We start from the raw sequence: 15,170 nt of genomic DNA on the forward strand, positions 1-15,170 counted from the left end.
TGCCAACCTAGTGCCCTCTAGATGTTTTGGACTATCATGCCCATCACCTGTATTGGCTGGGGCTGATGATGGGCCTTGTAGTCTAAGACATCTGGCGAAAGCTGGACTAAAAGAACAAAGACAGGTTGAGTTGATGATAAATTGGATTAGTTCTACTCCAAAACTGAGCATCACTTATTGAATTACGTCCATACAGCATATCAAAAGAGTACTTGAAAAGAAAAGAAAAGAACTTCACCTCAAAGTAAACTACATTTTACAATTTAATCGAATATTGTTAATATTGATTATTACCAAACAGAAACTATGGGTTTACAATGTTTTGCTGGTTTATTCCAGCATGGTCCTCAACATGTAAAATCAGACTAGTCGTTATAAGAAGGTAATATACTGAATTAAAAAATATAAATCTATACAGGTTTAGTTGTATTCTCAACCTGGTTTCTCTCTTTCCACAGTCTGGTAGCAGTTGGGTAGAACAAGTATTATAAGTTATTCTTTTGTCTTAATGCTTATCACCCTGTCCACACCCATGTGATAAAAAGTGTTGGTAGGTTGGATATGAGTGTGTACCTGACCGCCCATCATTCCTTTCTACCACACAAATATTTATGAGTTGATTACTCAATACTCAAATATGCTTGTTTTATTTCCTCTTTGCACTCTTCACAATTGCCTCCATTTTTGTATTAATCAAAGCAGCTCGGCAACCATGCACCCCCACTAGCACCCATAATTGTAATGATCATGCTTGGATGGGTGTGTACACAATAACCAAACCACATGCAAAAGATCAACAAGAAAGATCAACTTCCAACAGGCATGGAGTTAGCCCACTATCTACAGGTGCTTGTAGATCAGCCTTTCCCAACCATCAGCCTCAGGCAGCATGGCCAATGGTTAGGGATGATGGAATTTGGAGTCCAAAATATCTAGGAGGCACCTCCATTTTGGCTACCTCTTTTCTCCAGCTGCTGTAGTCTGTATGGTTTCACAGTCAGATGAGCAGCATATAAATGATAAGTTATCACCATCACATACTTCTACAGACTTAGTGGGTTCTACATATACAGTTCCCATGGTCCTGTCTTTGAATATAGTGCACATACATAGGAGCATCCAAGCCCTTTGAGCTGTCTAGGAGTGTCTGGCAAACGGGAGGTTCCCATCTTTGTATACTCCTGGGGGAACCACAGGAAAGGATGGGCCTAGACCAGCCTTCACCAACTACACTTGCTAGCTTATATTGCTGTGAGTTGCAGTCTCAAACATCTGGAGGGCACTAGGTTGGTTCAAGGAAAAAATAGGTACAAAAAGAGAATTCCTGGATGCCAAGATCCAAGTTTGGGGCAAGTAGTCTTTAGTGAGAGCACCCCAGCAGAGAATTAAAGCACAAAATATGCAGCAAAGTGTGGAAATATAGGCTGTTAGACCTTTAAAACATGTCCTCCCAAGTTCTTTCCAAAGTTGCCCTCATCCCCAGCATAGAAAAAGGCCACATGCTTGGTAAGTTAAAATGGTTTACTTACAAATTATCCAAAGGTCAAGTTCTTGTGCTTTAAAAAATACAACATTTAGAAACAGTTGCACAGGCAGTAAAACCAGGCTCAGTCACAGTGGTGAAAGTTCCTAAATTATTGGTATAGGAAGTCAAGAGTGGCTTGTGAGATGCATGCAGTCTGAGCCTGGAGCAACCAGCTCAGATGTCTTTACAGGTAGACTGAGGTGGAACAAAGGCTTGATTACCTGGATCCTAGTCCCTCCCAAGGTGAGCTAAGCCTGGCAGGACAGTTTACTTTATGGTCTTAACCCCTTCATACATTAATTACACTTAAGTATGTTGGTTATATGAGGCTGCTTATCCCATAGTCCTAGACCTTGGTGTAACTGAAGGATATTTTTGGTGCATGCCAGCATTCTATAGGCAAGCCTGGTTTGTGGGCTATTTTAGGGGAGGGGGGCTTTATTCTCCAGTCACTCTGTGAAATAACTCAGCCCACCCCCCAATCTGATTGAGGCCTGGAAGATTATTCTGCACAATTCTCTTGTGTGGGCTTGCCTATCTCTAAAGTGTTACAAATATGATTTGAAGGAAAATATCTGTATCTATTTTACAGGCACCGGTGGATATAGACATAACTAGCATCCTGTATTACAGTGCCACAGTCACAGAGCAAACATCTACGGCTCTGTGACCTATTGTATAAATTTAATGAGGTTGGCAGAGAATTGTCTTAGTAACTGGTGCTCAGTATGGTGGAAAGATCACACTGTAGAGATGCTAGACTGCATCAAATTTGATAGTGTCAACCCACTGAATGTCGTGCTGGGTTATTTCCCAAGGTCAGAATTTGTACTGCCAGTCCGACACCCAAATGGCAAGAGGTTCGCAAGTGAGCCTCTCATTTTTTTCTTTTTTACTGTCATTTCTTCGGCGCATTTCTAGGAGCTGTCTCAGCCTATTTTTAGAACATGGCAGTTCCTCTGAGAAACACCCTCAGTTTCTATTTTTCTTCTGTACTTTCTTCTATAATAAGAAAGGGAGGGAGAGAGGAATCAAGACTCAGTGATTAAGACACTGGCCTGTAAATTGTGGATATTTTTCCAGTTTGGCACCCTTTGGGAGCAACAGCAAGTGTCTTAATCTCTCTTTCTGCCTCAGTTGCCTTTGGGGAATGGCATATGCCTTCCTTCTCTCCTGTTTTGTCTCTCTTTATGCTCCTTGTTCTGCAGAGCAGCACAGAATCCATAATGTGTGTTTGTAAAAGGTTTCAACGGCAGTAGTAGTTTCTGTAGTATATTATTAGTGTACAAACTGCTTACTCTTCTCATTTTTAGCCCATTTGCACCATGGGGATATTGTGTTGGCGTACTCTGCAGGGTGGTTGTAAAGACTGCTGTGACAATGCATGTGAAGCACTGTGAAATTTCAAATGTGCTACATAAGTGCTGATGATGACCATATCCTAAGGTTGCTAATTTTCAAAGAGTAAAAACCAGGACACCCCAGAAGTTGTTGTGCCTTTTCAAGGGAACCCACAGAATTGATGCGCTCTTTTAAGGAAAACCCAAAAGTTGTTTTTAGACAAACCTAAAAATTCTAGAGCTTTCGTGGTTTTTTGATTGACTTGCATAAGATCTAGGACAAAGAGCTGCCTTTCAGAAATCCCCCCTGGACGTCATCTAATTTATCTCCACAACACCACTTTGCAGGAAGATGCTCCAGTCTGACACAGGTCCTTTCTATACTGTGATCAGACAAACTGATTATTTATATATTGCATTTGGCTTATGGTCTCCTCTTCTTCTTTTTCCCCAGAAAAGGGTTATGATCATTTTGAGAGGGGGTGAGAGGGGGACACACATTATATTTCAAACCTTTCTATCAGTAACACTGCAAAGCTAGAAGTACCCTGAGCTATCCTCATATTGTTATTGTGACAAAGGGCACAGCAGCGTAATGGGAGGAGATTTTCAAAGAACTACCATCCCTGAGTCATCTTAATGGCGTGCTATTTTGATTACAAAACACAAGGAACTATATGGGGGAAATGTGAGGTTCTTCTTTTAGCTTTTGTTGTTGTGATATCCACATTTTTTTTATCCTAGTGTCATATCTGGCTTTTCAGATGATAGCTGCAGTATGTTTTATTTATATTATTTTGTAACATGATTTCTGCCCTGCTTTTCAGGTCCAGTTGAAGATGCCCAATGCAATACTTTTATAAGTTGTAGGTGCCAGGGTTTGGAGATGCCACACTCCCCATAATTCCTGGATTTAGTAAGTGCTATACAGTGGTATATGGGACACAGGTGGCGCTGTGGGTTAAACCACAGAGCCTAGGACTTGCCGATCAGAAGGTCGGCAGTTCGAATCCCCGCAATGGGGTGAGCTCCCGTTGCTCGGTCCCTGCTCCTGCCAACCTAGCAGTTAGAAAGCACGCCAAGTGCAAGTAGATAAATAGGTACTGCTCCGGTGGGAAGGTAAATGGTGTTTCCGTGCGCTGCTCTGGTTTGCCAGAAGCAGCTTAGTCATGCTGGCCACATGACCCGGAATCTGTACGCCGACTCCCTCGGCCAATAAAGCGAGATGAGCACCGCAACCCCAGAGTCGGTCACGACTGGACCTAATGGTCAGGGGTCCCTTTACCTTTATACAGTGGTATCTCGAGTTAAGTACTTAATTTGTTCCGGAGGTCCATTCTTAACCTGAAACTGTTCTTAACCTGAAGCACCACTTTAGCTAATGGGGCCTCCCGCTGCCGCCATGCCGCCTGTTCTCATACTGAAGCAAAGTTCTTAACCCGAGGTACTATTTCTGGGTTTGCGGAGTCTGTAACCTGAAGCGTCTGTAACCTGAAGCGTATGTGACCCGAGGTACAATTGTAATTTAATCTAGGCCCCTGAATCCCTAGATCCAGCAGGGATTAAATTGCTGGATTACCCAGGCCAGCCTGATAATGGCTGCTAAGTACTGGTCATTAACTTAACAAAAGCAAGGTGATGAGCTATTAAGAAAGATGTGAAGAGGAACTCTGTCCTTGGCAGAGGGAGGGTAACTCCCTCAGCTCTGAGATACCGGTAGTTAGCAGAGACAAAGCAAAGTTTATGATTGCAGTTGACTGGAAGAAAAGTTGGTACTGCAGTCTGTAAAACGCACAAGCCGGAGGGCGGGGGGGGGGCAGAGGGTTACGGTGTATTTCTTTTTGAATTCAAGGCTGCTGTAGCAATGGGAGAAACAGGACCCTCTTGAGTGTTAATGCTGTGAGCACCTCCATCGCAGGCTCAGGTTGTATATATGTGAAAATAAACCATTTATCATAAAGACGCCACAATCTCCGCTTTGCCTCAGAGGAAGGTGGCAAAACTGAGCCATGTCAGAGGGTGGAGCAGCAGACATCAAGTCAAGAGGCGAGAAGAGAAGGTCTGCAAGCCCTCCTCTGGTGCTGAACTTTTGAGGGTGAACTGCTATTGGGGGGTGCACTGTGCCTGAGAGTGTCCCAACCTCTCTCCCCAGATCCTGGCGCCAAACGCCGACTGCGACAGACAAGATATCTGGTCCTGGAATTGTGCTACAGGAACTGTTTTGGGACTGGGGTGTGAGTTTAGAGTTTCTAACCCACGACCTAAGGGAAGGCCAAAGAGAAATAGACAGGTTCTGGAGAAACTGAAGTGGAGCCCAGAAGTAGCTGTGTAATTTGCTTGAACTTTGTGAAGATTCCACAACAAGGAATTCTGTGTAGCTGTTTGATTTACTTGGACTGAGAACTCAATGAAAACACGGAAGCCCCAGGACAAAGAGCTATGCAGGCAGCTGCCTGGTGGAGGAGAAGCAGAGGTTTGGGTCTGATTTCTGAGACTGTTTACTTTTGCTGCAGGGATTCTTCCTGCAAGGCTTAGCAATGGATTTTGAAACACTGTGCTTTATGGTTTTTGTCGGTTTAAAGGTTTTTTAGAATTGCTGTTGGTGTGTTTGAAAGCTGCTTTTGAAATGCAGATCTGGCTGGAGAATGCACCAAGAAGGTAGAAGGAAGGCTGATTAATTCTTGATGAACTGGAAATTGCTAGAAAGGGAAAGACTGTTGCTGGGCTGTGTTGAGTTAAAAAGTGTCATTGTGTTGTGATCTGCTTTGATGATTTGTTCTGAATGCCTTTACTAACTTATTTCTTATGTGCATCTGGAACAGGTGTGTCTTTCTTAGAATCTTGCACCACTTTATGGAAATCGCACACTACTCATGGAGATTGGGGTTGTGTGTAACAAAACAATCAACAGAGAGCCAGACTAAAATAGAAATATAAGCAGCAAAAGCTTGCTGAAAAAGAAAAAAATTCCAAGTAATTACGGAACACCAGCTTGAATGCGGGCTGCCCCACACTGATCTTCCATAGCAGAGAGTTCTAACTACTGGTTCCAATTAATGGAAAAGTCCCTCCCTGTTGTAGCTACCACTGATTCTCCCTGGAAGGCAGTAGCACACACAAAGCAGCCCCCTCAGATGATCTTTTAAGGCAGGCTGACCCATGCCAGAGGAAGCAGTTAATGCAGGCATTGGCAAACTCGGCTCTCCAGATGTTTTGGGACTACAACTCCCATCATCCCTGACCACTGGTCCTGTTAGCTAGGGATGATGGGAATTGTAGTCCCAAAACATCTGGAGAGCCGAGTTTGCCTATGCCTGAGTTAATGTGACAAGACTTTAGACTACATCGCGTTATGATCTGTGTCATCTCTCTGATATTGCATTTCATCTGTCGCAATGAAACCTTGCTGCAAATAGCACATTGCTTAGGAAAGGGGTCAGGCAGAAGACAGTGGGGTGAGAGGAGGACAGGGGAAGGTGAGAGAAAAAGAGATGAGTGAGAAGGGGATGGAAGGGGGGACTGTACACACCATACATGGCTTCCCTCAATGAATTCTGGGAACTGTAGTTTATTCCTCATCTCCCAGCACCCTTAACAAATGACAGTCATGTGGGGGAAGTCATGTGCTTTAAATGTATGGTGTATACACAGCCACAGAGAGATGTGCCAGGGAGAAGGAAATGGGTGATAAAATGGCACCTGGCAGGTGGGCAGGGAGAAGGAAGCAGCAGCATAGTAGTGGGCCTTTTATTTCATTATTTGGATAAAAAAAACAAAACACTTCATCCCAACAGAATAAAATGCATATACAAAATATAATAAGGTATGAGAAATTAAAATGCTTCCAGGGTGGTTTAACTCTGTCCAGACAAGCCACTTAAAAGCATTTGTGAGGAAATAACTTGGGCTTAAAATTTAGGCAAGATCCCAAAGGAAGGGCACCCTTTTTATGTGGCCCTGATCAATCGATCTTGGTTTATGAGTGGTACAGTTAAGAGGATGCTGGCAACTGATCTTGTCCAAGCAGGTGCAGTTTTAAAATTCCAATCTGAGTAATAATGACCTTTTTAAAAATTTAAATTGCTTTGCTTTCAGACAAATGCTTTTCAAAGGCGTGGCTTTCTTCATGCCTGGCTTTGGGTTATTTAACAATGTTAATGGGCGTGGACTGAAAAATCCCTATTATTCATAGAGCTGTCAGAACACTATGTTCTCAAAATATCTTTGTCATTGTCTGTTCTGTCAGTTAACATGTTATTGTTAACATGCATGGCCTTCTGTACCTATAAAATTGACTTTAATAGGAAGGGTAGGTGCTAACATTTGGGGAAAATCCGAAGGTATGCCTATTTCCTCCCATATATCAAAAATTAATCTGGATTCATCTGACTGCTTTGGCCTCAGGTTCAAAACCATGTTCTCAAAATTCTGTTTTTATACTAAATCAGCCTCCTGCTTTCAGATATTGAAAGTACTGCCCATTTGATTAAAAAAAGCACAAAACCATTTTTTATTTATTTTAACCCAAGTAATCCCTGAATATTTTTTTAAAAGATGGAACGTCTCATTTTTGCATTTGCATTAAGTATTATACAGGATCCTAGGCAACTGAAGATCAATTGCTGGGCTAACAATACTGTAGCTCCCTAATGGGAAAGATAATTTCTGTAACAAAAAGGACAATTGTTTCTTTTGAAAAAGAGATGTGCTGAAAAGCACCCAAGAACAGTCACTGCTTGTCATCCTGTTGTCTCTTCAAAATGACATTAATGTGGCGGATTGTTTCTTGGAATGTTTCTTTAGGAATGTTTGTCCCTCCTTAGTATGAACTGGTGAGCTGTGTTATCCAGGCCAGTTTGTGAATACTGGATCTTCTACTTACTTGTCGTGGTGACCCAGTTACTATAATTTTGCCAGTGATGTGCCCCCTCCGCTTATCTGACATTCCCACAGCTTGAATAACTCCCAGTGGCTTTCTGTGCCCGATCAGATGCAGTGGCCCCATTTACCTCGCCAAATGTTCTGCCAGGGTTTCCAGATTTATATCCTTTTGTCCATTTTCCGCCCCATGATTCTTTTCCCCCACAGAACAAATAATTCTTTACCTTTCTTCCATTTGTTGTTGTTCTACTCACCTATTGTCGTACGATTGGTTTACTCTCTTAGCCTGGCAGTTTTACCAACAGGGTAACCAGTTCAGCGCAGTCACAAATTCTGCCCCGTCTTTACAGTGATTTAGGGAGCTTACAGTGAAGTTCTGAGGCCTGGACTGGGAAAATCCTTGCTTGAAACAGCCGCGACCTTCAGCCCCGGCACCTTCTGTCACCAACCTGCTGCGTTAGAATGCAAGGCTTTACCAAGATAATGTTTACTTAGTTTCCAGAGTCACAGCAAACATTATTTAAAGCAACAGATCTCTTTTATTCAGGCACGTTAATGCAAACACAATGCCAGTTGTCATTTGTGCTGCTTGAAGGTATAGCCACAAGGCTTAGTCAAGCCAAACACCCGTAGTAAAAATATCTGGGTGAGGACCTGAAACCTTTGTGCAGACATGAGACAGCTGCAAAATGACTGAGTCAAACAGTAAAGAGCTTTATGGTGTGGCAGAGTGTTGGCTAAAAGCCACTTAATGTTATGCCATGTGACAGTTATGCAATTAGATTGTTTAAATGGTCAGGCCTTCCTTTAAATTTAGGATTTTTGCTTTTTTTATTAAACAAAATCATTTTATGAATAGGGGCATGAAGTTGAGTAAGCATCATTGCAACTGAGCTAAAGTCGAGGTTTATTCAGTGCTTCGCTCTTTTGCATGCTTCCAAATGGAGGTTTTAATATCACAACTGAGTCATTCAGATGCAACTAGCAGGTTGTTGACAACACATTGTTTTCGTTTTGTGGATTTTCCACAGCAATCGTAAACCCAGATTAAACTGAAGTGGGGGGGGGGGTATCGGCATTTTGCATGGGTGAGTGGTACTGATCCCACACAAAAAGCACCCATCTGGAGCCACCCACCTGTGCTTCTTGAGCCCTACTATACATTTGAAGCAGTAGCATGGCACTTTAAATGCCTATAGCTTCCCCCAAAGTATCCTGGGAACTGTAGTGCTGAGAATTGTTAGGAAACAATCCCCTCACAAAGTTACATTTCCCAGAATTCCATGGGAAGAGGGATGGATTGTTAAACAGCTCTGGCAACTGTAGCTCTGTGTGGGACTGTTGTGCTACAACAGTCTGGAAAACATGGCCATCACAATAATACAACCAGAATAAATATATGTAAGGCTTATCTCTTAGATCCAGAAATCTGTAGCATTGAAAGGTTCTAATAAAAATCCAAATATGTCAATGCAACTTGAGGGATATGGTGCATTATAGATCTAAACAGTATTATAGATCTAAATAGCTTTATGTCTCTAAATAGGTTACTATTCTATTTCCAGACGCTTATCAATACTTTACATCCATACCCCTGCCCACTTCTTTCTTTTGGGAGCTACCAATACCTTTTTCATAAGAGGTGACACTAACAAACGGAACACAGTATTCCAAATGAGTGCTTCATTGTTCAATGTGCTGTCATTATATTACGTTCCAGATTATTTCTGAATCCCTTTATTAGTGCACCCACGCATCTTATTTGCATTTTTATAAGTGGGGGAAAAAATCATTGGAACTACCATAATGTAAGAGCAACAGAGGAACAAATTGACGTTGAAGGGCTTGATTCTGCCCTCACTCACTTGGCTTCCATGCCGCTGCAACTCCAAATGACTCATTCCTGATTTATGCCAATGAAGCAAGTGGGGAGTCAGGCCCACAGCAGAAAGCCCAAGCTGCTTTTCAGCAGCTTAAGTAACAGTTTAGGGCTAATTACAGCATTCAGCATTGCTCTTTTGCAGGAAAGGTAACTTGTTGACGGGGGATGATTTATGCTGTCGGTGGTCTTCCAAAGGAAATTGTTGAATCTCTGTAAACTCTAGCTGCTCGTTTCCTTTTGTGTACAAGGCAAGGGGATTCAGACTCACTTCATCTCTTTAATGGAGTAGCTGATGAATGTGGATGGATGAGCCTTTCAGAAGGCAAGCGACTCCGTTGCTGGAGTGCTACTCAGGTGTATGTGCAGGAATCCTCATATGTCTAGTTGGCACCTATTGGTGAAGGGCAAGTAATAAACTGAACAGTAGTAGTAGTAGTAGTAGTAGTAGTAGCAGCAGCAGCAGCAACAACAACAACAACAACAAAAATCATTGTTATTTTCAGTGTGCATTTGCCTGTGAATGTCAAGGACACTGCGAAATCCCTTTGCATCTCTGCCAGCATTCTCTGGGTCTCTCACTACATGACTGGTGACACAGCACCAGACCCCCCATTCCTCCCCTGATTTTTCTGGCACATGCAGAGAACATCTGAAGATGCTCGTTTTGCACTGTGCATCGTCAACATTCAGAGGGGAGCCAGAATCTCTCTTGCTGCTTCCAAATGTTTTCAAATTCTGGAGCGAGATGAAGGATGGACCAAGATGCTTCCCCAAGTCTTCTTGTGTGTTCTGGATGACTCAAAGTAGGAGAGGGGTCAATGGTGACCATAAATAATGGTTGACTAACACAGAGAGCCAAAATGTGTGGAACTCTGCATCCTCAATTTTAAAATGGTAGAATTTGGAATTGTGTTGAATTGAATTTGGAACTGCATTTGGAACATATAGTGTGGGAAGAGATTCAGAAGGAGGGGTCACAACTAGAGAGGGAATGGTTAACAAATCCTCTCCAATTGTGACCGCCTATCAGCCCCCCCCCCCCCCGCAGTTTCAGCTTTAAATTTTACTGGCTACAATAGAAGTTTTTTCCCCCAAGCCTGATTTTTGCAGGCAGGCAGAGGAGAGAGCAGGAAGCATCATCCTGTAGATTGTAGCTGGGGAAGAAAAGTTAACTTTTGCTTCCCCAACTTTACTGTCCAGGAAGAGCGCACATCCCCCTATTCCCCAGGCTTGGGGGGGGGGGATTCTGACTATTTTTTCAAGCCTAAATGCTCACGGGGGTGGAGGAAAGAGCGGGGTGCATAGCTGTCAAGTTACAGATTTGGAAATAAGGGACCAGCAGCCTCGAAAATAAGGGATCAGCAGGCAAAATAAGGGATTTTGCTTAACTTATACAGAAATCTGGCACTGATGGAGCCATACTGCTTTTGCTGCGACTGACTGTGTTTTGCAGGGGGTTGGACTAGATCATCCTAAGGGTCTACAACTCCAACCAAAGAAGAGTGGCAGACAAACTGATGAACGACGTCGAGATGGCAAAGTTTACAGGCAGAATTAGAAACCAGGAAGAGGACCTCTTTAATAAAGAATGGGGAAAGTTTATAATTTATTTGAAAAGCTGTTGTAAAGAGTTACATACATTGGTAGGATTGACAGAAAACCTGTAGTAAAAATTTGAACTATGGATGGACAAATGATTTATAAAAATAGAGTTATGAAAGGGATGCAGAGCGGGAAATCACTACATTAAGATGCTGCACTGGTTGGAGGGTATGCTAAGCAGCATGTCGGGGCTGCTGTTGTCCTGGTGCAAGGAGTTCCATTGGCCCTTCCCCGCCCGAGAGAGGGGGGGAGGGAGAGAAACTCTCGCCCACACCGCCCATGAGCCCGGCATGATGGCCCAGAAATGGAAGCAAGAAGAACTACCTACGATTGAAGAGTGGAGAATGAAACTAATGGAATACGCAGAACTCGATAAATTAACAGGAAGGATCCGGAACCGGCGAGACCAGAAATTTACTGAAGACTGGACTAAATTTACAGACTATATGAAAAGTATATGTAATGATCAGACAACGTTTGTAAGTTTTCAGGAAGTTCTGTGAAAAATGAATAGTAGAAATATTGTATAAAAAATAAGGTAGATTAAGCTATTATTATAGTGCAATATTAATTAGGGAATGTGAAAGAAGTGATCAAGACGGAGAATTATCAGACGAGTTGATGGAAGTCCAAAAAGATGATGTTGGTGATAAATTGTGTGTTTTCTTTGTATCATTTTATATTGGAAAATCAATAAAAATATATAAACAGAGCCCGGCATGAGGTGGTTGCGGTGCTGCAGCGGCCGCTGAAGCGCCACCCTTCTGTGTCCCTCCCCATCCCCTCCTCTTCCTCCTCCCTCAGGCTGCCTCCTCAGCCACTGCCGCCTCTGCTGCCTCTGGCTTCCCCTGGCAGCGCGGCAGAAGTCTTGCAAGAGTGGGGCTGCCTGCCCGCCCGCCGCCACCCGTCTCCTCACAATGCGCCCCTGAGGGGGAAAAGGGAGAGATGGAGATGCGGCAGCTCGTGCGTGCTCTCTCTCTCGCTGGCTGCGGAGGACCCCGAGCTGCTGCTTCCCTCCTGAGCCGGGTGAGCATGAAACCCAGGAAATTTAAGGGACATCATGAATAAGGGACAGCAGCGGGACACGGTGCTGGGATAAGGGACTGTCCCGCCAAATAAGGGACACTTGACAGCTATGGTGGGGTGTGTGTGTGTGCATGCATACACACATGGTTGGGCTGCATGTGTGGTTGTGGTGTGTAAGGGATACCCCCAACGATTTCTCATGTTTGCAAAATTGCTCATGGCAACCCCTGTTATATCAACACAGAAGCACTGTAAGGTAGGGTAAGCTGAAAGAGTGTGGCTGAACCAAAGTCACTGTGGCTTAGTGAGAATTTGAACTATGATCACCCTGACCAAAGTCCAAAACTTTAATACACCCCACTAGACTCTTTTGAAGCTCATATTCATATTTGAATGCCAAATTGGATCCTCAGGCCACAATCCAATTAGAGTTCCAGGGAACATGTTATGTGAAAACTCCATTAAAACAAATGGGAAGGCTATTTAGTAGCTCTGTTCATTTTAGACAGTGCAGCTAATTAACAGAAATTCCTGCTATATTGGTACTCCAGTCTATATATTAATGGCTCCTCTTTTTTACAATCAATTCAATCTTTCCAAGCTCCAGGGTCTCTTACTTGGGTCCCTGAGGTCTACAGGAGACATTGAAACTTCCAAATTAACATTCCAAAATTCAGAACAGAAAAAAATTCTGTAAAACCATCAAAGATTACTTCGAAGAGTGAGTAAATACCCTACAACTCCCATCACTGCTGACCACTGGCCCTGTTGGCTGAGGATGGTGGGAACTGTAGTTCAGTAACATCTGGCACCCCAAGATTGGGAAAGGCTGCCTTAGACTAAGCAAACATTCCAGTTCATATGAAAAGAACAGAAGAACAAAGGAAATTATCCCAATTGGAAATGCTAGCCATTAACAGAACCACTTCACTTGTTTTATTCAAGCTATCCATTACAGATGCACATTAGTGCTCTAATTGCTCCCAATACATTTTAAAATGCCTTCCTCTTTTTAGAATTAGTTAATCCCAATGGAACATCTCTTTGGGCATAAAAAGAGAGAGGAGGAATCTTTTACATGTAACTATGGATTTTGCTCAGCTAAGCTTCTCATAGAAGCAGCATCAATGCTTTGTTCAAAAGACCTAGGTTTATAAATAAGCCATTTTTTTCCTGCTTGAGAAAAAATGAAGGATCTAGTGACCAACCTAGATATTTACAGAGTCCTGTGTGCATCATCCCCTTGTAATATCTGACTTTGAGCACCAACATATTGTGCATATGTTGACCAGGAGTCCTTAAGTCTTCTTTTTGCTCTGCAGCTGGGGAGTGTAGCAGCCAACAGCAACCAAACAAAGGATGTGGTGCAAAGGCAACAACCTTATAGAACAATTTTCCTGAACCTGGAGCTCTCTAAACATTTTGGACTCCAACTCCCATCAGCCACAGTCATCACGGCCAATGGAAAGGAACAACCACAGACTAGAGAAAGCTATTCTAGAGCAGTGTTTCCCAACCTTTTTTGGGCAAAGGCACACTTGTTTGATGAAAAAATCTCAAGGCACACCACCATTACAGCCCCATGACGTCAGCGCGCAGCGTCACGCCGGGAGGGACGCACGAAAGTGTAAGTTTCAATTTTTCCCCTCCCCCTTGCCGGGGAACCTCCAAGCTTTGGGGGGGGGAGGAGGCAGCAAAGCGAGGCAGGAAGGAGAGCGCGGCTTGGCTGGGTGAGCTTTGGCAGGGGCAGGGAATGAGAGCCGCGAGGCGGGCGCTGCGGACGGAGGCGCTGCCCGCCGAGCTCTCAGGCAGCCAGGCAGGCAGACGGCGAGAGCCCCGCGCTGGGCGGCCTCTCCTTGCCGCCGCCGCCCCGCCTCTCGCCGCCCGACTCGCCCGCCTCCCTCCAGGCAACATCTCGCGGCACACCAGGCAACATCTCGCGGCACATCAGGCAACATCTCGCGGCACACTAGTGTGCCACGGAACAGTGGTTGGGAAACACTGTTCTAGAGGACCCTGATGTGCTTCCTTCCTCCAGTCTGATCATCAGCCTCTCCTTGTTGGCACAGAATTGCATAGCCAGGTTCAACAATGCTTTTTATTTACATGTTTGCCATGTTCACATATAAAGGGGTGTGTATAGTTAAAGCTATGGTTTTCCCAGTAGTGATGTATGGAAGTGAGAGCTGGACCATAAAGAAGGCTGATCGCTGAAGAATTGATGCTTTTGAGTTATGGTGCTGGAGGAGACTCTTGAGAGTCCCATGGACTGCAAGAAGATCCAACCTATCCATTCTTAAGGAAATCAGCCCTGAGTGCTCACTGGACGGACAGATCGTGAAGCTGAGGCTCCAATACTTTGGCCACCTCATGAGAAGAGAAGACTCCCTGGAAAAGACCCTGATGTTGGGAAAGATGGAGGGCACAAGGAGAAGGGGATGACAGAGGACAAGATGGTTGGACAGTATTCTCGAAGCTACCAGCATGAGTTCAACGAAACTGTGGGAGGCAGTGGAAGACAGAAGTGCCTGGCGTGCTCTGGTCCATGGGGTCACGAAGAGTCAGACACGACTAAACGACTAAACAACAACAACAAATTGTTTTTTCTTTTTAAAATGAAATGGAGGATGCAGGTGATGGAAAATAAGTTCGCTCCATTTCCTGCCTTTCCCCACTGGATATTGAGCACCTCATGCCAGTGTTTTATCATCCTCTCTGGCTCTCGGTCCAGTGTGGATTCCAATTCAAGATATTGGATGTGGCTTTCAAGACCTTTCATGGCTTGGGGTTAGGTATGAAACAACAGATGAACTGAAAAGCGTAGCCATCCTTCAAATTTTACCCTTCTCTGGGCTTCCTGTTCTGCCTGCGCCAGGCATGGAGGTCTCCCTCAACATTGCAGGGAGAAACAGAC

The 15,170-nt window shown here is 44.0% G+C and overlaps 1 protein-coding gene across 2 annotated transcripts in view; it reads right to left on the minus strand.

Annotated features, from left to right (window-relative positions):
* The window catches only part of NGEF (neuronal guanine nucleotide exchange factor), a 64,201-nt gene extending 56,017 nt beyond the window's left edge, over nt 1–8,184 (minus strand). The window contains exon 1 of one of the 2 annotated variants that reach the window (XM_081191222.1): nt 8,001–8,184. The gene's annotated coding sequence lies outside the window, so the exon portion shown is untranslated. The remainder of the gene's footprint in view (nt 1–8,000) is intronic. The other variant, XM_081191223.1, reaches the window with a different exon arrangement.
* Between the last annotated feature and the right edge of the window lie 6,986 nt (nt 8,185–15,170).

This window comes from Podarcis bocagei (assembly GCF_964188305.1).
Source record: "Podarcis bocagei genome assembly, chromosome: 4".
NCBI classification, from domain to species: Eukaryota; Metazoa; Chordata; class Lepidosauria; order Squamata; family Lacertidae; genus Podarcis; species Podarcis bocagei.